At 43.6% G+C, this 26,427-nt stretch overlaps 1 long non-coding RNA gene across 3 annotated transcripts in view; it reads right to left on the bottom strand.

Moving 5' to 3' along the window:
• Positions 1–13,446, bottom strand: part of LOC125484740 — a 34,999-nt gene extending 21,553 nt beyond the window's left edge. For all 3 annotated transcript variants that reach the window (XR_007263553.1, XR_007263555.1, XR_007263554.1), the window contains exons 1-2: positions 13,006–13,446; positions 4,975–5,047 (exon numbers count right to left, since the gene is read on the bottom strand). This is a non-coding gene — a long non-coding RNA (uncharacterized LOC125484740). The remainder of the gene's footprint in view (positions 1–4,974; positions 5,048–13,005) is intronic.
• Between the last annotated feature and the right edge of the window lie 12,981 nt (positions 13,447–26,427).

Below are 26,427 nucleotides of genomic sequence, written 5' to 3'. Positions count from 1 at the left end.
TATTGTGACCATTCAAGGATATTGTGTACGCGTGCATCTAGTTGAGGAGGTGTTCTTTGTGTTATTTGAAAGTACGAGCAGCCTATTATATGGTCTTAAAAGGAGGACATCAACAAGATATCAAGGCAATACTATAAAATGGGTCAGGGTCAAGGAGGAGTGTTGCCAGGACCCTGTTAGAAACATTCACTCTCTTGCATCAGCAGTCTCAGTCCAGGAAGCTGAACACCAAATCTAGTTTGCAATTTGCTACAGTACTGAAGGAGTGCTGCATTGTGTTGGAGCAACTTGGGACCCCCATCCACACCCAAGATTGGTTGGTTGGTAAGTACAGAATTCGCAGCGATTTTTTGAGGAGCTGGAGAATTCCAGTGACTTGCTCAACATTAATGCCTCGACCACACTAAAGCCAGAGGACCTGACCACTTATTGTGTGTCAATTTGCTGCAGTGGTTCCTACATTAATGACAAGGTGTCAAATAGTACATTACTGGCCAGAAAGACCTTTGTGGTGTGCTGAGGTCATGAAAGGGCTTCATTTTACAGTTCTGCCAGGGGTCACTATTTGAACACAGATCCTATTTTGTTGAACTTCATGCAGTCAGTACATATTGAAAATCACTGCTCCTACCCCTCAGCAGTTCTGATTGTAAACCTCATGTCACCATAGACCACCGACCAGCCAAGGTTTCCTTAAATAAATCCTTCGATTGTGAATCCGACATAATCCTGTCACATATGATTTGCACTTGATCATCAAAACACAAGAACTAAGAGCCAGAGTAAGGTAAATCAAGCCCCTCAACCTGCTCCACCATTTACTACAATCGTAGCAAATCTCAGCTCAGCCTCAACTCCACTGTCCTGCCTGCTCTCCAAAACCCTTCAACCCATTACAAACCAAAAACATACATCTATCTCCTCCTTGAATACATTCACCATCCCGGTGCCCACCACACAGTCTGGGAGAGTGAATGGCACGGATTCACGACCCTTAGAGAAGTAATTCCACTTCACCTCTGCTTTAAATTTGCCGTCCTTTAGCCTGAAGCTATGACTTCTCATTCCACATGGAGCAGCATCGGCTCTTCTCTGCACCTTCTCCAGCATCTGGGCATCTCATTTACATTGCTACACAACGTGAACACGGAGTGGCATCCAATCAGCAATCCTCCCCTCAAAAATAAAAACATCTGGCTACTAACACCAAGCCTTTAATAAGCTAGGTGCAAGTGCTGTACTGTTCTACCTAAATCTCTCTCTCGCCCTCCTTCAAAAACATGTTTCTGATGAAGGGTCTAGGCCCGAAACGTCAGCCTCTCTGCTCCTATGATGCTGCTTGGCCTGCTGTGTTCATCCAGCCCTGCACCTTTTTGTCTTTAAAAACCCATCTTTTGGTCACCTGTCTGTGCCCGTTTCTCTGGCTTGGTGCCAATTTGATTGATTGCATTTATGAAGGCACTACACAATTGTAAGCTGTGATTTGCCAACTCTGACTATTCTGGCCTTTTCTAAGTCGGCCTGCACCAATTAAATTCCAGTTACTGCAGACTAGTGCCCCGCATTTCTAATCAATGTAAAATACTTCAGTCTTTCACCTGCTTTTTACCACCAGTGCCAACAACCCAGGTCCTTCTAAAGAGTTCTTGCTTGGTCCAGCTCCTCCTGTTGGGAGAGTTGATTCTTCGGTGCCCTTATTAACGAGGATGAGAGAGCAGCAGAAAGACGTGACAAGCTTATTCGAGTCATTATTTTACATTGGAAGTAACAGAGAACCTGGAAGACCTCTACTTAGCACCTCAGACATTTACAGAACAGAGGAGGACCATTCAGGCCATCATGTCAGCACTGGTCAAAGATCTTTCTACACCACTCCCATTTTGTAGCCTTTAAGAAAAAAAAAATCACACCTCTCCCCCTCCCAACAAGCAACTTGTTCTCTCTCTCTCACAATCAAAACATCTTGACTTGCTCGGTTCTAACCCTGAACCGAGTTTATTAAAAGGGCCTTTAACACCAGATTAAAAGAAACCCAGGGATTTTCCTACATGACGTGAAGGACAGAGGATGAAGAGGGACTGGATAAGCGGTCTCCAGGCACTGATAATAAGCGTGACTTGGGTTGCTACGGCAGCGATGTTTGCAGGGACACTCAGGATCCGCGCCAGTCAGTCAGACCGACCATGACTTCTGGCGCCACAACAGAGAAACAGACTTTCCAGGTTGGGCATTCACCACTACACAACTAATACTCGCAATCCCAAATCAGAAAATCCCAGTTATCAATCCCCTTCAGCTCCTCCATTGGTGTCCCTTTCACAGAAAGGAGCACTTTCTCCATATTCGTGCCAAAGTCAGCTCTACTACAGACTGGTGTGTTCGGCTGATAATGGGCAATGACAACAAGTGAGTTTCTGTTGTAATTGTGCCTTCACAAGTTGGCTCTTCCTCAGACTGCACTCCAACGACAAGTCATCACCTTGGTTGAAGTTGCCAATGAAGACAATGGACAGCGCTTCTTGACCTTAGGGTCAGTGTGTGCGAGAGACAGACTGTTCGAAGCCAACAAGACTGGAAACTCACTGTCCCCACACCATCTCTGCCATCCAAAGGATGTCTAATCTAGTTTCATCGTGGGACAAATCTTGCCTCCACATCAGCTCCTTGCTGGTTTCCACTCCAGACGCACGAGCACATCATCCCTCCAGTGCCAAGAAGGTGCTGCATCAGAGGTGCCATCTTTTACAGAGGCTGTTGAGGCTCCATTTGTCCTCAGGTGGCTCCAAAGAAAGGGCAAGGCCAGTGAAACCTAGTGTCCAGGAGCCATACTCTTCCCCTCAACTGACATTACAGAAACAGATCATAGATAGTAGGAACTGCAGATGCTGGAGAATCTGATATAACAAGGTGTAGAGCTGGATGAACACAGCAGGCCAGGCAGCATCAGAGGAGCAGGAAAGCTGACGTTTTGGGTCTAGACCCTTTTTCTGAAGATTCCTTCAATTTCTGAAGAAGGGTCTAGACCCAAAACGTCAGCTTTCCTGCTCGGCCTACTGCGTTCATCCAGCTCTACACCTTGTTACATTACGTTAGATTCATGCTGTTGTTTCTAGGAGCTTACTGTGCTTCCTATATTAAAACACCATTTCACTGGCTAAAAAGCAATTTGGGAGAACTCATTTACATAGATTTTCCCCACAGTTTGATAAAACACCCAGTAACCGTGTCTGAAGACTTGACGCTAATACCCTCTAATGCAATCTGCAGCTTCCCCCACCAGTTCTATCCCATGCATGGAGGAAACTATAGGCCAAGACCTTGCAGCTGGGGGTGGAGTTCTGTACCAGAGCACAGGGCATTAGGCAGCCATTCCCTCCATTTTCTACATGCACAGCAGTTTCCCTTCAGCAGCACCCCTCCTCCACTCTGTCTGTCTCGTGCCTGCAGCAAGCACACCTGTAAACACAGTTCAACTCTCTGGCTACTGGCATATTGCCAATAAGCAGTCTTGAACTGTTCTACAACAGAAATATTTACACTACACAAACCACTCACTCAATCTGTCTCATGTGTACTCAGCACTCCTCGCAAGCATCAAGTGCTACAGCTCCTTTAAGTTGTCAATTGGGAGCTGGACAAAGAAGGAAGTGGTAAGACTGTATCTGCGCACCGTGACACATGATGTCAAAAACAGCAGTACAACAGGCAAGCAGAGGAACCTAGAGGATTGAGCATTTTTTTTAATGCATGGAAATGGGGAAAATAACAGTACTTATAATAGACAGAGTTTACAACCTAATACTTTTCCGCTCTGGAGCTAAGTATGGAAGAACCTGCCAGTTGCATTAGTTAGAATTCTCCTAAGATCCATGAACTCAGGAATTATTTTACATTCAATAACTAAATACCAATTTAAAAAAAGGAGGGAAGGGAGAAGCCATGTAACTACTGCTCTCTAGCCTGTGGCAACGTTACTGGAATCTATCATCGACTGTGCATTTGGATAATGCGGAGCTGGATGGGGTAGCAGTGGAACAGAGATGGAGGATAAAAACTAGCAATTCCGTGGTCTCCACGGCGCAGGAACTTCATTTTTCACAGAGTGTGAAGCAATTAACAGGACCAAAAATTTAAACAAAATAGCAAACAGGCCATGAAACAGCAAGAGTTAGAATACGTCTCATTGCCACGAAACATTTTTGGTCATCTCAAAAAGCTCGTACAAGGAGGAAACAGCGTTTTACGGGAGCTGTGTCAATCCAGGTTCTGACGAGGATCATCCACTGCATATCGCGACTTGCAATTGAAGGAGATTGTTCATTTAACTGTGCAGATAAGTCACAGGTGGAGGGTAGAATGGTGTGCTTTTATAGGTCAGATTGTTAGGAGCTAAAGCACCTCAGAGGGACGGACTGATTCAGAAAAAAAAGCCCAAGTCCATATTTCCTTAAAATGTTTCCATTTCAAGTCAACGATATCTAACCGCTCTTGCTGTTCAGATTGAAGATTTAACCTTTTAAGTTAAAAAGGACCTTTCCAAAGTTTGAGTATTTGGGAGGTTCAAAGAAGACAAACCCACTAAATTAGAAATACAGGGGTGACTGGAGGTTTTAACAGAGATTAGCATTTGAAACTGCCTATCAGGACATTCCTGAAAGTCAAGCCAGTCAGTTGCTTTCCACTAAAGTGAACAGATGGGAATGTTATCTGTGAAAACCATTAGTCACTGGGCTTACCAGATCACAGCCTCATCCTTTTTAAGTGCAAAGAGGTATGGGTCTGGGTTACATGGGCTTTAAAAGTCTGCCCTATCTGAGTTTATTGTCTGTGTGCAGTCCTCCCCTGCAGTAAGGGTGGTGATGTTCTGATAAGGCACAGTATGTGAGCCACAGAAGGAGGAGAAGAGAGATGCATCAACAAGCCAGCACTGTGATTAATATTAAAATGTGAAGGCAACACAAATAAACGACTCACCTTATCTGCTCAAAAGTTAGCCATTTTATTCAATCGACTTCTCCCCACTCACGCTCACCACATTCTAGGTGCCCTGAAACAAAAAAGGAATTTAATCATAATTCCTCTGCAGCCTTCACTGAATTTCGATTCAATCACCATCATATTCAAGGATAGAAAAACAGCCCCAAAAATACAAGCACTCGGTACAGGCTGGACAGGAGCGTGCTTTCTTCTGAGTCAGCGGGCTGTAGGTTCAAATCTCACTCCAAAGTCTTGAGCACAAAACCTGGGTTACAATTTCCGTACCGAAGGAGTGCAGAATTACAGATGGAGATACTAAGTGGACACCAAACCTGCCTTCTCTGGTGGGCATAATCCTGGCCCCTCAGACATCACTTAAAAGACAGATGATCCGGTCAAGTGCTGTTCAGTTTGATTGATGCATTCCAAATGGCTACACTTCAAACAGTAATTTACTGACATTGCAAAAAGATACTATATAAATGCACGTCTTTCTTTTAAGCTAAGCAACATCTGACAAGTCAGACAAATGCTGCAAAATAGGTACACTGGACAAGGCCAGGCTGTCTTGCCCTTACAGATAATCACTAAGCTGACAGTACACCCTCTTATCTAAGGTGCATAGAAAATCAAATCAAATCAAATCATCAATAGCCCAGTAGACAACTGTGGGCCCAGGCAGAGAATTTCAAATTGATTAAATTAAACCTCATGCAATTTACAAATAAAAATATCCTAATTTAAACAGGTTTTCGAGATTGGCCCCAACCACCACAAATCTATTGGTGAAATATTACTAACAAAATCTAAAATAGCATACTCACATGCCTCAAACCAACAACTGGGGTTACAATTGGGTTAGGAGATTGGGCCAGTACAAACCGATTTTACACGCTTGTTTTCCATATTTGGAGGGGAGATGAAAGTGGGGGGTCGGGGGAAGAAAACATCAAATATAAAGGTTGCAACTCATTGCCCACTCAAGATATGGACTGACTCAATAATACTGCCCTATGAAATGGCTTGACACAAGGTCAAGATATAACGTACCATCCAGATTTGCAAGGGGAAAATCCAGCTGAAATACTGAAGTACTGAACTGGCCAGAACACCTTATCTGAAATTATACACTAAGCTAATTTTCTTTTTGTACAGATAGCATCTTCAGAAATGTTTACTGGGAGGTGTTATTAGACGACAGTGTGAAGCAGCTAAGTTATCAGTATTGATAGTCAGATGTACCATGGTGAACTCAAACAGGAGCTGCAACTGTGACAGAGAAAGATAGCTGGCTCAACATGAGCAGAGATATAACAATGGAGGAGCAATTACATTTGTTTCCAGATTAAGGGAATAGGAAAAACAGAACAAAACAAATCTTCTACTCCCAGTTCCTATCAGGTTACTTCTGGCAGATAGCACTCTGCAACACTACAGAGATCCTGTGTCTCCTTCCAGTCATACAACCTAATGACACGCTCACTGAGCATTTCTCATCCGCCATTGAACTAAATGCCAGCATGGGGCCAATCCATTAGAGGCGGTGCAAGGGAAAATTAGGTAGAAAAACTTAAGGTGAAAGTGGCCCTTCCAACTCCCGATTCAGTTGGAATCAGAAGAAGTACTTTCCATAGACCGCAAATATACTGCTGCTTCAGCAATTGTCAGAGTTTGCGCGGGGAAGGAGAGAATCCCCTTGTCTTTTCTTGGGATGTCACAAAATGAAAACAACATAAATAGTACCATATTAGGAAAAAAAAAAGTGGGAAAACACACCTCAACTCAAAGTAGGTTCGATGTTTCTGCAGGGATAAACAAGCCATAGAAACCAGCACATTTAGCTGTTCAGAGCACCTGGCAGGGTTAAGTACCAAGACCTTCCAAGAAGAACTCACTGTGCACAGCCTTAACCTTCAGGTTATCACCCGTCACAATGGATGCTTGGTACAAGAAGAGTCATTCTTTGGGAAGTGATAATGATGTGGGCATGCTGTTCTTTCTTCCTCAGTTCCCAGTCCCAAAGGTCTTGTCTATGACGCTGTGACTTCCACCAGGGTAGGGCAAGGCACCAAGTCTCTCACTCATGCAAGGTGGATTGGGGATCGACCCACTTGCTATTGGCACGAGCTTGCTCCAGATGGTCCATCTAGCCTACCTTCCTCTCTGAGGAATCAACAGTTGCTGTACCAACGTTTCCTTTCACTTGCATACTGTACCTGGAGCTACAGACAAGGCAGAAACTCAAGTTTCTTTCCATCGCATGGCTGGCCAGGAATCTTGCCCACTCTTACCACCTCGCAGGATTGGAAGATTGATCCTCAACCTGTTTGGACACAGGATGAAAACACCTTCCTTGGCCATCAAGACCTGGAGAAGGTCTTAAGCCCAGACTTCAGGCTCAGAGGTAGGGAAACTATGACTGCATCTCAAAACCTTGCTTCAGGCCCAACATTCGAGGCCAAATGTAGCCCTTCACTGTCATCAGTTGCTCAAAGGATTTGATGTTATTACATTTATAGCCAGTTCTTATTTGGTACCAATCTGCACTACAAAAGCAAAGGAAAAAAAAAGGGACAAATCTTCAGGTTCAAGGGAGCAAGTGTTAAATGAACATTAATCCATTGCAGGAAGGAAAAGGCCAGTGTTCACTTTGACAATGACTAGGAAACACGTTGACTGCCCACGATCAAATAGCTTGAGTTGCTCATCACTTTAGTCACTTAGATGAGTAAACTGAAGTTAACAACAGATCAAGATTATCTTAGTATCTTGAACCAGATTGAAGGTCCAATCTTAAGAGGCCCAACCATTTTCTTGTTATAAACCAACCCAAGCCCAGCCAACCTAACAGTGCTCTTACATGAAGAGCACAAACTAGAGATTATACCAAGTGTTATTGGCAGTTTGATTGTCACACATCATTTTGAATACAGAAGGGGGAAGAAAAGTGGAACAGACAAAATTCATCAAGATCAAACATTTGGCAAGGGCTTTGAATTTTAATGACAAATAAAAATAAAAGAGTTGATAAGATTCAGATAGCTCATCCTTTAAATCAAATGGAACTTTAGTTCTTTCTTTCTCCTCCCCTCTAACATCTATAAGCTTTTAAAACTTAAACTTGCTACCATCTGAACACTACTTCCTGCTCTCACTATCTTCAATCCTGGGTGTTACACACAAAGATCATTTGCCAGGCATTGAACGCCAGCTGTTTCCAGTGACACATACCCTCCCTACATTAGTATCTAGCACTCTCATATTTAACAGAAAATACCCACACTGCTTATTTCCTGCATGCAAACTAAACAACAGAAAACGCCAGTTAGAATAGCAGGAGGCAGCTATGAAACGGCAACATCCTGCCAAGAGAAGGAAATCTTATGTCCCAATGCAGTTATCTCTCCACAAAATTCTTTCAAAAGCCACAACAGCCGACAAGGAAGCAAAGTTGGAACCACATTTCAGCGACAACCAACAAACAAACCTGCAAGAAGAGTTGGGGGGAGGGGTTGGGAGGATGAGAAGCGAGAGAGAATAGAGAGGGAGAAACATGAGAAGAGAGGGCAAAAAGGTTAAATGAAAGACATTGTCTCCTTTCAACCCTATCCAGCTACGAGAACCAAATTTACAAAAAAACCATTTGAGAATGGCCCAGCAAACTCCTTGCAACCTCCCAGATTTCAAATTCCACCCCCTAACGTTGATCTCCCTTACCAACAGAAGATCAGATCTAGACAGAACAAGTTTTTACGCACAGGAAGCCTACTGCAGCTTCACCCAATGATAAATTTCAACTTACCTCCCTCACCTTCATGCCAGGAAAAAGACCATTCAACCTGTCAAGATACCCACTCATGGCCTGCATATGAGCCCAGACCACAAACACTAAACAGCCAGTCCAGGCTGACCACTTGAGCAGGGAGAAACACCTAAAAGGAAAACACTTCCAGAAGATTTATTCTTTTATTCTTGTAGACCCATCCTTAAAAAAAGGAGCAGACCTTGCATTTATATAGCACCTTTTACATGCTGACAGTTGTCCCAAAGAGCTTTATAGATAATTAAACTTGTGTTGTAGGATATGACATCAAGATTTCACAAACATCAACACTCAACAACCACAATGTGCTTGTGGTGATGACTAAGGCTGAATAAAATTGATTGTTCATACTAACCTTGGGACATCATTACTGGAGACCATCCTCATTACAAGTGTCAGCGCAACTGGACTGTTAGGCACAACTGGGCTCATTGACCCTGGACAAGAAGGGAATGATAGAGAGCAGAGGATGGAAAGCATACATGACTCTATTCCAGACCATATCCCAAACAAGTCATACCGAAAAACATCAGGGCGAAGGCCAGTCCAGACTCCCACGTGAAATAGCGACTCTCCTGCTATGTGCCACATGCAACAAAATGGGTTTTCACTTCTGATGGGAACCAATGCTAACTTGGGGTGCCAGGGTGAAACTTCAAAGCAATGGAGTGTCTGGCACTGCAGACTCTGGCCCAGCCAAGTGAGACTGCATCTCAACAGAAGACACGGCCGTCAAGAGGAGTAAAATCAGTGAATATAGTAATATTCAACATTGAAGAACATCTACGATCAAATCCCTACATTTGGAGCTAGGGGAAACATCCTATCAGTATCTACCCTGTCTATTCAAGTATTTTACAGGTTTCAGCCAAGATCATCTCATTCTTGAATACTCTAGAGAATACAGGTCCAGTAAGGAACCATTACTCACACCAGGAGTAATTCCCTTGGAATCTTACTAATCACTAATGTGCTGGTTCTGCACTGTGTGCAATGCAGCACAACTTTGTAGACAGGACTACAAAGTAAAACAAGATTGCACTAGAGTCATGGCCTTCCACATTAGGGTAGTATCTGTCTCCTGATCCAACCCATTCCTGGTAGGAGTGCAGCAGATAGAAGAGCCTGCTGGCATAACTGAAACATTGCAAGTCAATACCAAGGGCAGCACGGTGGCACAGTGGTTAGCGTTTCTGCCTCAGCACTAGGGAACCGGGTTCACTTCCAGCCTTGGGCAACTGTGCAGAGTTTGCACAGTCTGCATGGGTTCCCTCCAGGTGCTCTGGTTTCATTCAACGGTCCAAAGGCATGTAGGTTAGGTTGACTGGCTATGCCAAAATACCCTGTAATGTCCAGAAACATGCAGGCTAGGTGGATCAGCCATGGTAAAACCTAGGGTTACGGGGATTGGCAGGGGGGAGAAGAGAGTGAGTTAGGTGGGATGCTCTTCAGAGGGTCAGTGCTGAATGACCTCCATCTACGATTGTAGGCGCGCAAGCCAGGAGGACCATCGTTAGCTTAATTGGGACTTCATCTCCCATGCCACCCAGACTGGAGTATCTGCATTTGGGAAGAGTGCACTGCAGTGCCAACAGAACCCTGGTCACACGGCTCAGAGGCCAATCGCTCCACACAGGCAATTCAGATGGTATTGAGCAGATACTGCACTGTCCATTGTGGCTCAGGTAAGCAATAAAGGATTCTACAACACTATGCAAGGAACAGAGATCATCCTGATCAACAGTCTTTAATCACCATGGCCAAAAACAGATAATAGATTCTATCATTTAATTCACCCTGTACGAACAGTGACTTGCTAACAACACCACAAAATTAAATACAGAGCGTTACAGCCCTGGGATGTTTGGGACAAGTCACAAGGGGTTATGCAAATAGACCGGATCCCCATAATGCAGCTTTCTGTCAAGTAGGAACAAGAAGTGATGGGATCTGGAACAGTAGTAAATTACTTAATGAAAATATAGTCAAGCTGCATTCCCACTACTTGGGCATCTTCAGAACAGCAGCAAGCAGACAGAGATGTAGGCATAGACTCATGCTGGGCCCCCACACCAGCATCAGTCATAAGCAACCTGACCACCATGCTACCCAATGGCTAGGCAAGACAGTTTGCACTTACTTAAAGGCGCGAGACTTCTCCATCACTGGCGAACAGGGACCACAAAACAAATCACAAAAAGAGAGTGATCCACGTTTGTCTAAGAAACACACTCAGCAGGGATTGGGTCAGAAACGGACACAAACTGGTGGACCCAAAATCATTCCAAAATGCCCTACCCTTGGCCAGCATCAACATCTCACATGTCCCCAGAGTCTAAGCCCTTACAATGGTCACCACCCTCCCCAGACTTGATCAATTACTCAAGTACAATCAATCGATCAGTCAACCTCCAATCCACCCAGCATTCACTCTCAGGTGGGCCCTGATTTCCCATCACTATAACACTTCCAACTACAACCTACAACCCCTGACTTTGCCTCAACCACCAGCTCGACTCTATCCCCTTTTCTCCAACTCTGGCTTTCTACACGTCCCCACTCTAACTGCTCCAAGTAGCGGCCTTGTAGCCTTCAGCAGTCCTTCCTTCCTGTGAGAATATACGTGCACTTCTCTTAAAAACAACCTAATCCACCGCGCTTTTCACCAGACCGCCCAACTTCTCCGTTTAGACTAGGGGCCCAATTCAGTGGCTCGGGCTTAACGGTGGGACATTGCAATAAAGACTAAACTCAGAAACCCTATAACCTGGATAGTTTCCTCCCTCGGGGACCACGCGACACAGGGCATCCACGTGGGATGTTATCCTCGGGTGGGGCGCTCCCAACGCTCAGAAATGAACCTCTTGTCTGTTGCAAATAGAAAGATGAGTTTGAAGCTGGCCAGGGCAAGCACATGGACGTTTAAGAGGGAGGGGTGAAACGTGTTGACTGCCATACTCAAACACGCGGATAAAATAGGTCAAAGGCAGCACACCTCCTCCCCTCCCCCAGGAAGAATTTACGGGGAAAATGAGCAGGTAACAAATGACTAAGAAGAAAGTTGACGGTGTCATTCTATTTAGACCGTGCCCAATATGAAACGAAGGTTCCGTGAAAATGTACCGGCGACCACCAGAAATAAGTTGAAACGTAAAACATTATTGGGGGGGGGAGGGAGTGTGAAGAGGAGGAAGAGAGGCCAAAGAGAGATAGAGGAGGAAAAAGCTTCCGAAATAAAAGTACGTTTCTATCGAGTCGGATTCATGTCTGGCGCGCAGATAGCTCATTCCCAGCTCACTTAATAAAGTCGCTACAATCGGGGCGTTCGGCGAGACGGAGAAAGCGTGGCCCCCGAGAAAAAAAGAAAGGATAACCCGCGGAAGAAAAATTCAGGGAAGAGATTTTGCGGTGAACTTTGCGCCCAGTACATGCGCCGAAAAGGCAGGGAAGTGTGTAAGAAAGGCGCGCGTCTGTTGTGATTTGAACAGCACACGGTCAGGTCTGGAGGGAGGGGTGGGATTTGCAAACTACAGTCAATGTCCACATTCTAACCTCCCACCCGCCAACGCGATTGCTTCCACTTCCCCTTTCGATTTCAGCTTGCCTTCCTTTTTTAATCCCCCCCACCCTAGACGCCCCTTCCCCCCGCCCCACTCTACCCCATTTTGCCCTCTTCCCCGAGTCTTGCTGTTGCACTTTGTGCCTTTGTTTCTTCTACAGCAGGAGGAGGAGGGTGGGGGTGTGTGGATGGAAAGGAGGAGGGAGCGCGGGGTGGGGGGGGAAACGATGGAAAGGCCACAAGCCGGAAGAAAGGCCTGCTGCAACTCAACTTAACAAAAGTGGCGCACTTCAGCCAAGCTGCCAGAGCAGCAGCGTGCAGAATCTATCCTCTTCCAAATGTGTTTTGTTAGACGGGGAGTGAGAAAGGGGGTGGGGGTAGGGAAGAAACAAAACGAGGATTTAAAAAAAAAAAATTGGATTTATTTTACAAACAAAAAACACAACAGGGGTTACGAGAGGGTGAGGGAAAAACACGCACAAACGAATCAAACTCGTAACCCCATCTGCACGAATAAATAAAGCTAAAATCCACACCCACAGCACTAAGAGATCGAATCGAACAATTAGATTTGGGAAGGAGAGAGAAAGAGAGCGAGAGGGTTCCCACGTGTTAGCGCCTCCGCCGCGATCAGCCCGAAACTTACAAAGCGGTGAAGTTACAATGTCCGGACGTTCGAAAATGGAACGCGGGACGGCAACAATGTATCGAGCGTTGGAACCTTGGCGATTGCAACATTCCATCCCTGGCCGGCGCCTCCAGCGAAGACCCCAAAAAGGCACACAAACACACCAGACCAGGCAAATCAAACAGTGAGGTAGGGTGGGAGACGAGACTTTCCTCGCCGCCCTTTAACACTTCCAATCCGGTTGTCCTCTCTCTCTCCCACCCCCTCCACCCCTCCCCCTCTTCCTCAAGTAAAAATCTAACAAAAAAGGTTTGTGTGTTCGTCAATATCCAATTCCAGGTTTCTTTCGATTCTGCAAATTAACATTATCATCATTCTCTACCTGGTACATTCACAAAAAAAAGCTTGAAGGCACATGGACAACACACACGGATTGTAGCCGTAAAAAAAGGGAGGGAGGGGTAGAAAGCAGTGATGTCACGGGGCTTGCCAATCAGTATGCATTTTTTTTAAAAAAGAGAATCCAGTCGATTCTTATTTGTAATTTCATGATTCTGGAGGCAAGCCTTTCCCGATCTAGGGCACGCGGTGGATTCTGAACTACATGTTCCTCTTCAAAAAAATAAGAACACAGCCCTAAAGCTCAAACATTCTTAACAAAGGGGCTGTTAAATTAGCCACCCCTTCCCCCTCCACAAATAAAAACAACCCACAAAAGTTAGTCTGTAATTGGGAGAATCTTGAGCAACAGCTCCCGTGAAAATGGACGGCTGACTAAAGCGGAGCAACTTTTCTGCATTCGTTCGATTATCCAAACAAAAGTTATTAAATATAACGAGTTCGGGGCAATTAACTCTCCACTCTATTTGCAACCTCCCGAAATTGTTGAAGACCTTTGCGGATTTGAACTGAAATCTCTCGGCCGCCACCCCCACCAATTCGGCGCTGTTTAAAAAAAAAGGCGGCGGGCACGGGGTTTGAGAAGCCCCGCTGACATCTTAAATCACTTCATTCCCCGCCCTGGTTAATGGTGTGTCTTTAATTCTGGCTTTCCCGCTGCATTTCTGCTGCGACAGACAAACGAGAGAGTCGCTAGGGAAACTGCTGCATCGAAAAATGGATTTTCCTAAAAAAAACGTTCACAGCTTCTGTCTGACTATAAACAAATATATATTAGAAGATCGAGCACTTAGCAGAAATTCAGAACATGAAGGGTGGAAAAAAACTTAGAACCGTTACGGAAAAAATCATATAAATATGATTTAGGAAACATTTTGTACTATTCGTTTATAAAATGCAATTTGCACGCTCTCTTTTCAAATTCCAGCTTTCCCATTTTGTTAGTAAACATTTTATAAGAACAAAGGGCCACTTTAAATAACCTGATCGATATGACAGTGAATAGAAAAGGGAAAATAGATTACAACAATTTGTCAGTGAACCGAGTTAGTAAAATTAAAATAACTGAATCGCCCTACAAGAAAGTTTCCAGTTTTTCAAAATAAAGGCAGCTGCAAAGGCAAAATACTGCAGATGCTGGAAATCTGAAATTAAAAATAAGAATTGCTGAAAATGCTCAGCAGGTCTGGCAGCATCAGTGGAGAAAGTTATAAAGCATCATATTGGGCTTGATTTGATTTATTATTGTCACATGTCCTAAGATACAGTGAAAAGTACTGTTTTGTGCGCTAACCAGACAAATCATACCTCACACAAGGTACTCACACAAGTACATCAGGGTAATAGAACAGAATGCAGAATATGGTGTTACAGCTACAGAGAAGGTGCAGATTCTAATACATGAGGTCGACTTGAAACGTTAACTCTGTTTTTCTGTCTGCACAGATGCTACCAGACTTGCTGAGTTTCTCCTGCACCTTCTGCTTTTATTTCTGCTATAAAAGCTTTCCTACCAGTCGAGTCAGTAGCTTTTTTTTATCCCCCACAACCAGATGAGAACAAGGTTATAGAGGTAGCTAGCACACAATTGATTCTCCAGCATCTGCAGTTCCTACTATCTCTGACACAATTGTCCCCGCTCCAGTTAGAATTATTTTCAAGCCTCCAGTGCTTGACTGTCAGAACAATACCTGGGCCGAATTGTTACAATAAAATTGAGAAGTCTTGCTGCCCAACTTGTTTGTTTTCCCTTGAGTTTAGAAGCATAAGCGATGAACAAAACAAGGTGTCTGATGATGATGAGATAGATTTGACAGAACAGATAAAGAATAAACTATTTTCTCTGGTGTGATAATCCAGGGGAAGGGAAGGGGCATACGATCTTACGATTACACCAGAAGCCTCTTGTAGCAGTGGTGGTGGCCCTTCCTGGGCTTTTGATTTCAGTCACAAGCCATTTCCCTCTACAAACCCAGGGACAGGACTCCTGCTGCAGACTGCAGTGTCCATTGGGAGTGAGCTGTGTTAATATCTAGGAAATAGAAAATTCACATTTTAATATATTATAACCCAGCCAGGAGCAAAATAAAACCCTCAAAAGGAAACCTCATACTGCACCAGTAAAGCACATGTCCTGCTTTATGAGGTCACATGATGCATTATTGCAAATATTTCTGCCATTCCAGTGTTAACAAGTTTGCTAAACCAGGTCAGAACAGGTACCGACAATCGTTATGGTCTCTATGCATGGGATTCCCAAGGATAGCTTTTTGGCTGCAAAACATTTACCACTGAGTGTTTACAGGAGGTGGGGATCTCTGACTAAGCCACCAATCCCCAATTGCCCTTGAAGGTGGTATGACCTGTCTTCTTGAACCACTGTAGTCCTTGGTTGTAGAGACACCCAATGTCCCATTGGAAGGAAAGTTCCAGAATATAGTCCCGGTGACAGTGAAGGAATGTATTGTATTTCCAAATCAGAATGGTGGGCAGCTTGGAACAGAAAGTGTAGCTGGTACCATCCCATGCATCTGCTGCCCTTGTCTTTCTGGGGGGAAGAGGTCATTGGTTTGGAAGGGGAGTTACTGCAGGGCATCTTGTAGACAGTACACACTACTACCACCTTGTGCCAGTGGTGAAGGGACTGAATGTTGAAGCTAGCGGTTCGGGTGCCAATCAAGCAGGCTGCTTTCTCCCATATTGACTCGAGCATCTTGAGTGGTGTGGGAGCTACATCCATCCAGGCAAATGGAAAATATTGCATCACTCTCCTAAATTGAGCCTTGTAGATGGGAGACACACTTTGGGGAATCAGGAGGTGAGTTACGTGATGCAGCTTTCTTCTCTTCTGACCTGCTCCTGTAGCCACAGTATTTACATAGTGGGTCCCGTTCAGCTTCTGGTCAATGATAACCCCAGGATGTTGATAGTGGGGAATTCACCTACGGTAATGTCATTGAATGCCAAGGAGAGATGGTTAAATACCCTTGTGGAAATGGCTATTGCCAGGCAGTTAAGTTACAATTTCAATCTGCCCCTACTGCCCAGCAATTTGCTGCGTATGGAGACAGGTTGTATCAGTATCTGAGGAGCTGTGGTTTGTCCTCAATGTTGCTCAATTACTAGTGCACATTCCCACTTTTGACCCCATGACGGAAGTCATTGATGAAGCAGCTCACGATGAATGGGCCTAGGACACTAGGCTCTACTGTTCAATGGAGATAGTCTAAACTTATTTCCGCTTACGACTAGCAGGTGCCAACATTCATTCCATCATTTAGGACTGGGTTGGCATCCATGTCCGAGAGGTCAACAGCTAATTAACAGCACCATAGCTGAAGATGGGGGATATAGTAATGTGGTAATGTCACTAGACTAGTAATCCTGAGGGTCATAGGTTCAAATCCCTTCTTGGAAGTTGGTGAAATTTAAATTCAACTAATAAAATGGTGACTGTGAAACCATGATCAATTGTTATAAAAGTACAACCGGTTCACTAACGTATTCTAGGGAAAGAAATCTACCATCCTTACCTTGTTTGCCTATATGATTCCAAATGCAGCACAGTGCGATTAAATCTTAAATGTCCTTTTCACTTAGTTCATGGGGCAATTAGAAATACCACTGACACCGATATCCTATTACACCGATATCACTACACAGGGAAATGGAGTCACATCCACCAGATGCTATGTTCTGCCGGATGTCAGATTCAGAGCTGTAGATCTTTGTGAGCATCTGTAATGAATCCTGCACCTTCTGATTCAGTGGGTGTTCAATGAGAAAACACAGGAAAAGGATAAATAAGGTCTTTCAAGCCCATTGCCACCACGCAGCGTGATCTCAGCTGATCCTCTATTTCAACATCATACTCCCCTTCTCTCTGCATACTCACTGATAGCTTTAGAGTCAAGAAATCGATTTACTTCTTCAATATATATTCAGTAACTTAGCCTCCACAGCTTTATGGTAGAGAATTCCACAAGTTCACCTGCCTCTATCTGAAAAAATTCATCAGTCCTAAATGGCCTACTCTACATCCTAAGATCATGAGCCCCTGTTTTAGACCCCTGCCCCAGCCAGGGAAACCATTCTTCTAAACTCCAGTAAGCATAAGCCTAGTTGATCTAATCTCTTATCATATGACAATCCTAGGAATCATAGAATCCCTACAGTATGGAAGCAGGCTATTTGGCCCATCGAGTCCACACTGACCCTCCGAAGAACATTCCACCCAGACCCACCCCCCTGCCTATCTCTACAACCCTGCATTTCCCACTGCTAACCCACCTCGCCTGCACATTCCTGGAAACTATGAGCAATTTAGCATGGCCAATCCATCTAGCCAGTCTGGTGAAACTTAACTGCACTTATGACAAGTATATCCTTAGGTAAGGAGAGCAAATCTGCGCACAATATTCCAATTATGGCCTTACCAAGGCCATGTGTGACTGCAGTGAGACATCCTTGCTCTTTTAATCATGGCATTTGCCCTCTCACTGCTTGCTGCATCACTGATTGAAAAGCTTGCTCCAATATGCCTTTAAATCATTAGCCATTTTACCCTAGAGATACTTCATTCAAAATTCTCACTCCAACTTCCAACCAGGTTAAAAAGGACAAAGGCCCCTTGATGCACATGACAGTTCAAATCTCATTGGGCTATCACTGTCCTTTGTTGAAACCTCAATGATAAAACTTTGGCTACAAAGCCAGACTTGATCTTGAGACATTATCTTAAAGACAGCAAAAAAAGTACAGAAAATCAAAGTGGTGGGTGGGGCGTTGCTAATAAAACAATTGTGAATGTATATATTTTTGAAAGGAGATGGGTGGCAATCACACGTGGTCTTGTACGTTGCACCGTGCAATGGTTTCAAACCATATCCTTAACCGACAAAGACAAAAGCGATCTTCAAAAAAGTTGTTGTTCTGTTTGATAATGCAGAAAAGTCTCGAGTATAAATTTCTATTTGTCATAGTATTGGTTCCTGTTCCTCTGGCTAAGAAGAAAAATATTGTTCCCTCTGAATAAGGTTTATCCAATCAGAGATAGTAGGAACTGCAGATGCTGGAGAATCTGAGATAACAAGGTGTAGAGCTGGATGAACACAGCAGGCCAAGCAGCATCATAGGAGCAGGAAGGCTGACATTTCGGGCCTAGACCCTTCATCAGAAAATGAAGTCTAGGCCCAAAACATCAGCCTTCCTGCTCCTATGATGCTGCTTGGCCTGCTGTGTTCATCCAGCTCTACACCTTGTTATCTTCTAAGGTTTATCCAACCTTCAGTTTGTTCTACCTCTGCATCAGTAATAAATCCAAATGATCGCCTGGCTATAAAACAGTTGCAATTTGCACAGGAACAGTAATACTGAAGGCCATTCAACCCCTCCAGCTTATTCTACCATTGAATTAGTTCATAGCTGATCGGTATTAACTCCACCTGTTCACTTTGCATTTGCAATCGTTATCACCACTGCCAAACAAAAATACATTATTGATCTCAGTTTCGCAAATTTCAAGTGATCGGCCTCATCTCCAAGCTCAACAACTTTCTTTTTTCAAAAAGGGGATAACATTCCTAATGTCCTGTACCCTTTGGGAGAAGAAATGCTTCCTGACATCAACGTTGAATGACCTACCTTTGATTTTAAGGTTACGCCACCTTATTCTGGTTTCCCCCGCCAGTGGAAGCAGGCTCTCTTAATCGATAGATATCAAATCCTTTAATCAGTTTCAGTATCAATTAACAATGACTGATGTGGAATCATTATAAATTATTTTACAACTATTGTAAAGATAAACTACAATGCAAACTTTGATATACTCCCTTGGTTATCTATCCAGTGGCAGGGCTTCAATCACAATGCATTGCCATTATACAATGGAAATTAGTCATACAAATATACATATGAGCACACAAATTAGGATCTGGAATAGGCCATTCTGCCCTTCTGATCCTGACATTACGCCACCTATTCAACCAAAAAGATGGTATCGACTCACCTCACAAGGAATAAACTGCAGCTCTACGCCAATCTCACAAACCGGAGCCAAATATCGCATTACATGCAGAGTTGGGAAGAAATCCATCCCAAAGTTACAACTTAAAATTGCAATTCTTATGAGTTCCTAGTAACCAGCATGCAGCTGGAGTGATTTGGTTCAGTATGCAGCCACACAGGTAAAGATCAACTCAGATTCTGCCTCTGGTTTTGTTGGAGGTGGTTAATCTCAGTCACGGTAGCATAAAGGGAAAGGATGGAGCTAGAAAGTCATGGTTCCTGCGACCGGGCATGACAAAGCAACAACTGCAGAAGAAAGTTAGGCTTTTGGTCTTCAGAGAGAAGAGAATTGAGCTTAGCTGTGAAACAATATCCTGTTTAATTTGCCAACATCCAACAATTTAAACTCATATTAATGGCCATGTGGGCAGAGTAGCACAGGACAACCAACGGTACAGCTGCATGAGAGATCACAATTGCAAGGGAGATGGGAAACAATTTGCATTACAAAGCTCCACTCACTGAAAATTGAAATGATACATTACACTGGGGATTTTTATTGTGCTAAGTTAGCACCAGAATTTCCATTTCAAGCACCCAGTCTCAGCATCAAGAACTTCCAGGGAAGATTTAATGTCTAACCTCTCTTACTTGACCCACAACTTCTCAATCTGAATTGATTCAAAGCAACATTCTTCATATGAAATTGCCAAGTAGTGTTGAATATGGGACAATATTGCTTCTTACTCCTTTCGACAGGGGGGGTCTCTCAGTGTGATAGTCTCGTCACGGCGTGGCAGTCTTGTCTTGACCTGGCATGGAGGTCTTGTCCCAGTGTGGAGGTCTTCTTCGTCTTTGGCATCCAGGTATTCCAGTGGCCTGGCAGGCAGTCTCATCCAGGAGTGGCGGTCTCAGCCCAGCCTGGCGGTCTTCCTCAGAGGAGACTTCTGGCCCAATATCCAGAGGCCCATCATGGCGGTCTCTTCCCGGCTGTGTCTTTGGGGTGTACTGTCGTTCCTGAGTCAGCTTCCCCGAGCCTAGGAGTCACTAACTGTATTGCGATCAACTTTGTTTTAATTTTACTTTTTTTATTATTGTGTCATTGATGTGGGCGCCATTTTAGGGTAACGTATAAAACTTTTCACTGTATTTTTCATTTAAAAAAGTAGACATGACAATTTCTATTCTATTCTATACTCCCAGATCACTGAAATTTGCTCTGAACATGATGTGTAGAACCATATCCAAGAAGAAACAGAAGGATTGGTGTCCAATTCATTCAAACTCAACACTCCTCTTCCAAATATCGCATTACCACTCCAGTCAGGGAAGAAGCATAGATGACATGGCTAAACAGGTCAATAATCAACATGCAAATCCTTCCAAGATACCCTTGGCAGATGTAAGAGTGGGAGAATTTCCTGATCAACCATGCTTGATGTGGAGTGGTGCACCTCAGGCTATCACCATTTGCCTCAATCTCTAACAGGGAGGGATGCTTACAATCTCTCGTGGGCTACAGAGAATGAAGGAAGAACCATCCATTTTCTCTTCTTTCCAAGTGGATTCCTATGGCCATCTAGTGGTAAAATCTCAAGATTGCAGGGGCAGAATGTCAGATGGGTCTCATCAAAAGCTAATGAACTGCAAGTGTTGCAGCATTGAGACCTGAACCAGGATTTCTGGAGCAAGTTTTCCCTTCAAATGTGAACCTCACATAGTCACACAGAGCACACAGAAGCTCCAATGACCTCTGCCTTTCCATAATGGAAGCTAATCAGCCAATTGAGGACTATGGACTTTCAGTCATAGCAATGCTCCCAACACAAGACTCAGCGACATAAAGGCAAAAGATTTGTTCTCAAATATCTTACCACTTAAATATTTTAATCATACCACTGAACTTCAAACTAAACTTATCAACTGCATTTGTGTTGTTCTTATTTAATGTTCATCCAATGAAATCAAAATTCCAGAATTTAGTTGAAGGAAAAATAGGCCACTCAGCCAACCGAGTTGGTGCTGCCTCATCAAATTCAAAATCTATTTCGCTTCATATCCCCTCTTTTCAAACACAAATTCTCCTTTAAAATGAAAGCAAATTGGAATCTAGGGTGCTCCTCTAGATTCAATGCTAACAATGGAATCATAGGAGAACGGTTCTATAATTATCTGACCATAGATCATTGGAAAGTGTTAGCAGACACATATCTGAATCACTGATATGTAGCTGCCAACAATACCAATATAAAAAGACCCTGTGGTCTCTGTGCCAATAGACCCTCTATAAATAAAAAGTACATGCAAATCTGAGTTTAGATAAGCTCTCCTTGGCATATTCTCAATGTATTTTTATGGTCAATGCAGGACTTTGGATGTGTGTTTGCTGCCTGCTGTCTTTCCCAAACCTCTCATGCATCAAACTGCCTGAAACAGGGAAGAAACAGAACGAGTGGTAAATTTCTTTTGTGCGGTGTTGGCTGATGGAGGAACAAGAGACTCAGAGATCTCCCCTCTTCTTCTTTCATTAATGTCGATCATATTTGAGGCTGGTTCCTCAAAATTTGATTTTTTTTAATGAAAGCGTAATTGCCACATTCGATTGGCAGCAACTTTATCGTCGCTTAACACCTGCATTTATAAAATATTAAACATGTATTGTGATACAGCACCTTTTCCTGTGTGTATTCCATCCATGCCCTGTAACACCATCCCCATCCCACTCAAACAATGGCATTACCAACATGAAAATGTGATTTGGTCCACCATGGGCAACCCCAAAGCAGCTCTGAAGGCCTGAACCATGGAGATATAAAAAATACAACTTACACTCAGCACTGTGATTATGAACAGATCTTCTGTTTTGAGATGCCATAAATGTTGGCCAGACCAAAACTTGAGGTCTCCTTTGTGCACCTTGTTGTCTCGGATTCTCCAGCATCTGCAGTTCCTACTATCTCCTTTACAAGGATGTTGCTGGGATTGGAGGTTTTGAGCTATAGGGAGAGGCTGAATAGGCTGGGGCTATTTTCCCTGGAGCGTCGGTGGCTCAGGCGTGACCTTATAGAGTTTTATAAAACCATGAGGGGCATGGATAGGGTGAATAGCCAAGGTCCTTTCCCCAGGGTAGGGACGTCCAAAACTACAGGGCACAGTTTTAAGGTGACAGGGTAAAGATTTAAAAGGGACCCCAGGGGGCAACATTTTCATGCAGAGGGTGGTACGTGTATGGAATGAGCTGCCAGAGGAGATGGTGGAGCCTGGTACAATTACAACATTTAAAAGACATCTAAATGGGTATATGAATAGGAAAGATTTAGAGGGATATAGACGAGATGCTGGCAAATGGGACTAGATTAATTTAGGATATCTGGTCGGCATGGATGAGTTGGACCGAAGGGTCTGTTTCCATGCTGTACAACTCTATAACTCTACAAACCAATGATAAGTCCCCTACATTGAACCTGGCTGAACTCAGCTAAATCACAAAAGACCAGGGAGAGATGTGCAGAATTGCTGGTCACTTCACTTCAATAGCCAGCTGTATTCATTTTTAGTTCCTTTTATATATAAAACACAAACCAAGATAAAATGAAGAACTGCAGGTGCTGGACATCTGAAGCAAAAAGATAAATTGCTAAGGAATGGTGTTCTGATGAAGAGTTACCAGACTTGAAATGTTACCTCTACTTTCTCCCCACAGATGCTGCCAGATTGGCTGGGTTTCGCCAGCAATTTCTGTTTTTGAAACAAAATCAGAGGTGCTTCACAAGATCATTATAAAACTAAACATGGCACTATTCCACGTAAGGAGATATTACAGAAGATGACCAAATGCATGGTCAAAGAGGTGAGTTTCAAAGATGGTCTTGAAAGGAGGAATGCAAGTTAGAGTGATGAAGAGGTGTAAGAAGGCTTCTCCAGAACTTGGAGCTTTGGCAGCTGAAGACACGAACACCAGCGATGGAGTGATTAAAGCTGGGAATGATCAAGAGGCCAGAATTAGAGAAATGTAGACCTCAGAGGGTTATGCGGCTAGATTAGAGACAGAGATGGGGAGGATGTGGCCCTGGAGGGATCTGAAAACAAAAATTAAGAATTTGTATGGGGAAGATAAAGAGGTGTTGCTTGACAGGGGCTAATGTAGGTGATGGGTATATGGGACTTGTAGTATATTAAGACATGGGTAGCAGAGTTTTGAATTTTGAGTTTGAATGAACTCAAAACCACTTCAAGAGAAATCAACTTATATAAAGTATTCTTAATTTTGATATAGCTGCACCATCATGTTTGTTTTAGAAAGAAATCATCGTCCAAACCAAATATAAATAAACAAAAATATGCAGCTCCCACATTGTCCTGGTCAGTAAAGATGGGAAAATATGGCACAAAACTAGACTAGTCAAAAAAATTCCACATTTGATTCCTGGCTCGCGTTGAGGTTGCTCCTTTGCACCTTTTGTTATGATAAAGGTAATGTAAGAATACAAGTTGTAGCTCATTTCAACCATGATAGCATTTTAGTAAGAAAAATAACATCCAAAATGATTGACTACGTCAGTGTTAGAAGTGCTAGTCTCTTTAAGGAGCAAACAGAACATCTCCAGAGTTGATTGAGAGCAAATAATATTAACTGGACTTTGTAGTTAAGAGCTGGAATTTAGAAAGATGGGCACCAGACGGGGTGGAGTACTTTATCTCCCCTTCTAACTCCATTTTGATTCATGCCCCTCCCCCTCCCCCTCTCCATTGCCTGCGCTTTTATCAGGAACTGTGTGTAATTTGATTACTTGGAAAACATGGGTGACTTAGTGGTGGTAGATAATAGGGGAAAAGTACCATGGGTGATGGGGTGATGGGGTGATGGGAACAAAGGTGTTTGGTTGTATGTGAAAACAGCCCGGATGTGGAAAAAGAAAAAAAAGCTGGATTCTGATCTTTCGTTGTTATAGTGCCCCGGTAGGCAGTTTTTGTTTATTTTTGAAATTTGGCTAATTGATTTTTCCTTAAAAAAAAGAGCTAGGATTTTTTTCGCATCAGGGACCTGGGGTAGAGAGTGTTGCATGCAGCAATCCTGTCCAACTGGAAGTTAAAGCAGATCATAGGCTCCCAAGCCAATTATTTGTTATGTGCTGCTGTGGAGTCCATGGACCAAATATACATGGGTTGCACCAACCTTTTTAGTCATTTGAAACATCTTTAGGTGTTCTTTTGATTGCAATTCAGTTCCTGATCTTTGGGTAAGTGATGTGTAAAGATCGGTAGGTCTGAGGGAGTAGTTCAAAGGACTTCTTCATGAACCTGCAGGGGCTGAGGAGGGGACATAATTCTGGGCTGCTTGACCTTAGAAACAAGCACACAGTGATCACTGGTACCTTTGTTCAGGGTGCTGTGGTGCATTTTTTCTTCCTCTGATGACTTACTTAATTTCTTTTGGTTTCCCCCTTTTTGATTTTCAGGGTTTTTGGTCAAGTTACAACACCCTCTTGGGCAGTACTTTTGCATTTCTTGGTTTAGTCTATTCAGGAAAAATAATTACATCCTTCCCCATGCAGCAAGGGATTTGGCTTCCGGACCAGGAAAGAGTCCAAAAGCGGAAAGGTAGAAATTGGTGTTTGTGCTAAACTGTAGATTTTCAATAAGCCCTTGGAAATCTCTGAAAGTCTTTTGCTGCCTAATTCAACAGGTGGATACTGGTCCGTTAAATAGCGTCAATCCACCCGACCAATCCACAGCATGCAAAATCAGAATAACCAATTTACTAGTTGTATCCCTCAATTTGTTTCTTCATTAAAAGCATGTTTAACACCCTCTTAAATATGATGGATATTTACTACCTTGTTCACCGAGTCACTCTTATTGATTCCGGCCCCACACATTTCCTTGGTCGTTAATCCCAAGCCTTTAATCAAGTAATCTACTGAGACTGATAATGCAGTCACAAAACCACAGGCCAGCAATAAGAGGTACAAAGTATAAAAAGGAATTGGCCAACACCAAAATATACATGAAATTAAAGAATGATAGCAATAGGGTTTCCAGGTCACAGAGGCCAAAGATATTCCTTACACCATTGGCATTTGACATTTCTGAAAAAGGGTCTAGGCCCGAAACGTCAGCTTTCCTGCTCCTCTGATGTTGCTTGGCCTGCTGTGTTCATCCAGCTCTACACCTTGTTATCTCATATTCCTTACACCATTGGGTTCGGGTTTGACGGTGAAAACCCTGCTGACCCACTATTGATGACTGGAGACCAGTCCTGACAGGACACAATGAGTGTTCCAGTATATGGTACTCAATGGGTGTACAATGTATAAATGTGAAAGACTCAGCCTCTGCTTTGTTCCCCTGCCATTCCCACTTTTATTACTGAATACACAGGCCATATGTTACACCCTGACCTCCGTTTTCCAGAGAACTGGCTGATGCAAGTTTTCTCATGCTGCCTGACTTTGCCTTCACTAATGACATGGTCAGAGGGCTCCTAGTTGTTGACCCTTGCACATTTATACAGCACCTTCCATGCAGGAAAATATCCCAAGGCTCTTCCTAACATTGGAATCAGAGACAAAATAGACTGAAAAACTATGAAGGAGGAATCAAGAACTTAGTGCAAGAAGTGGGGTTTTAAAGAGACGAGGTTGGATGCGTTTAGTCATTTTTTTCATAAGGTAGAAGCAAAAGACAAAACATTAGATATCGAAGTCAAAGCTTCAGAAATAATTGAGTGGACACCTTGTAGGCTGTCTGTGAATCTCCTCAGAGTACAAAGCTCAATGAGTGGTTGGGTTTAGTGAGGGAAGTTGTGCATGTAGATGCTATGCCCAGCGTGGCGGACTCTTGGCGGCCCTGCATGGCAGCCTCTCGATGGCCCGGTGTAGCAGTCTCTCGGCAGCCTGGCCTGGCCTCAGCATGGACGTCTGGCCTTGAGATGATTCCAGGCAGTCCTGGCCTCGAAGTGAAGCCCAGCAGAATTTGAGTCAAGGCCCAGCTCAGAGTAGAGGTTAAGTGCTGGTGTGGATTGTTTTGAAAAGA

Source organism: Rhincodon typus, chromosome 13 (genome assembly GCF_021869965.1).
Source record: "Rhincodon typus isolate 14 chromosome 13, sRhiTyp1.1, whole genome shotgun sequence".
Lineage (NCBI taxonomy): Eukaryota > Metazoa > Chordata > Chondrichthyes > Orectolobiformes > Rhincodontidae > Rhincodon > Rhincodon typus.
The sequence above is the reverse complement of the archived record's forward strand: the minus strand, read 5'-3'. Positions and strand labels throughout refer to the sequence as shown.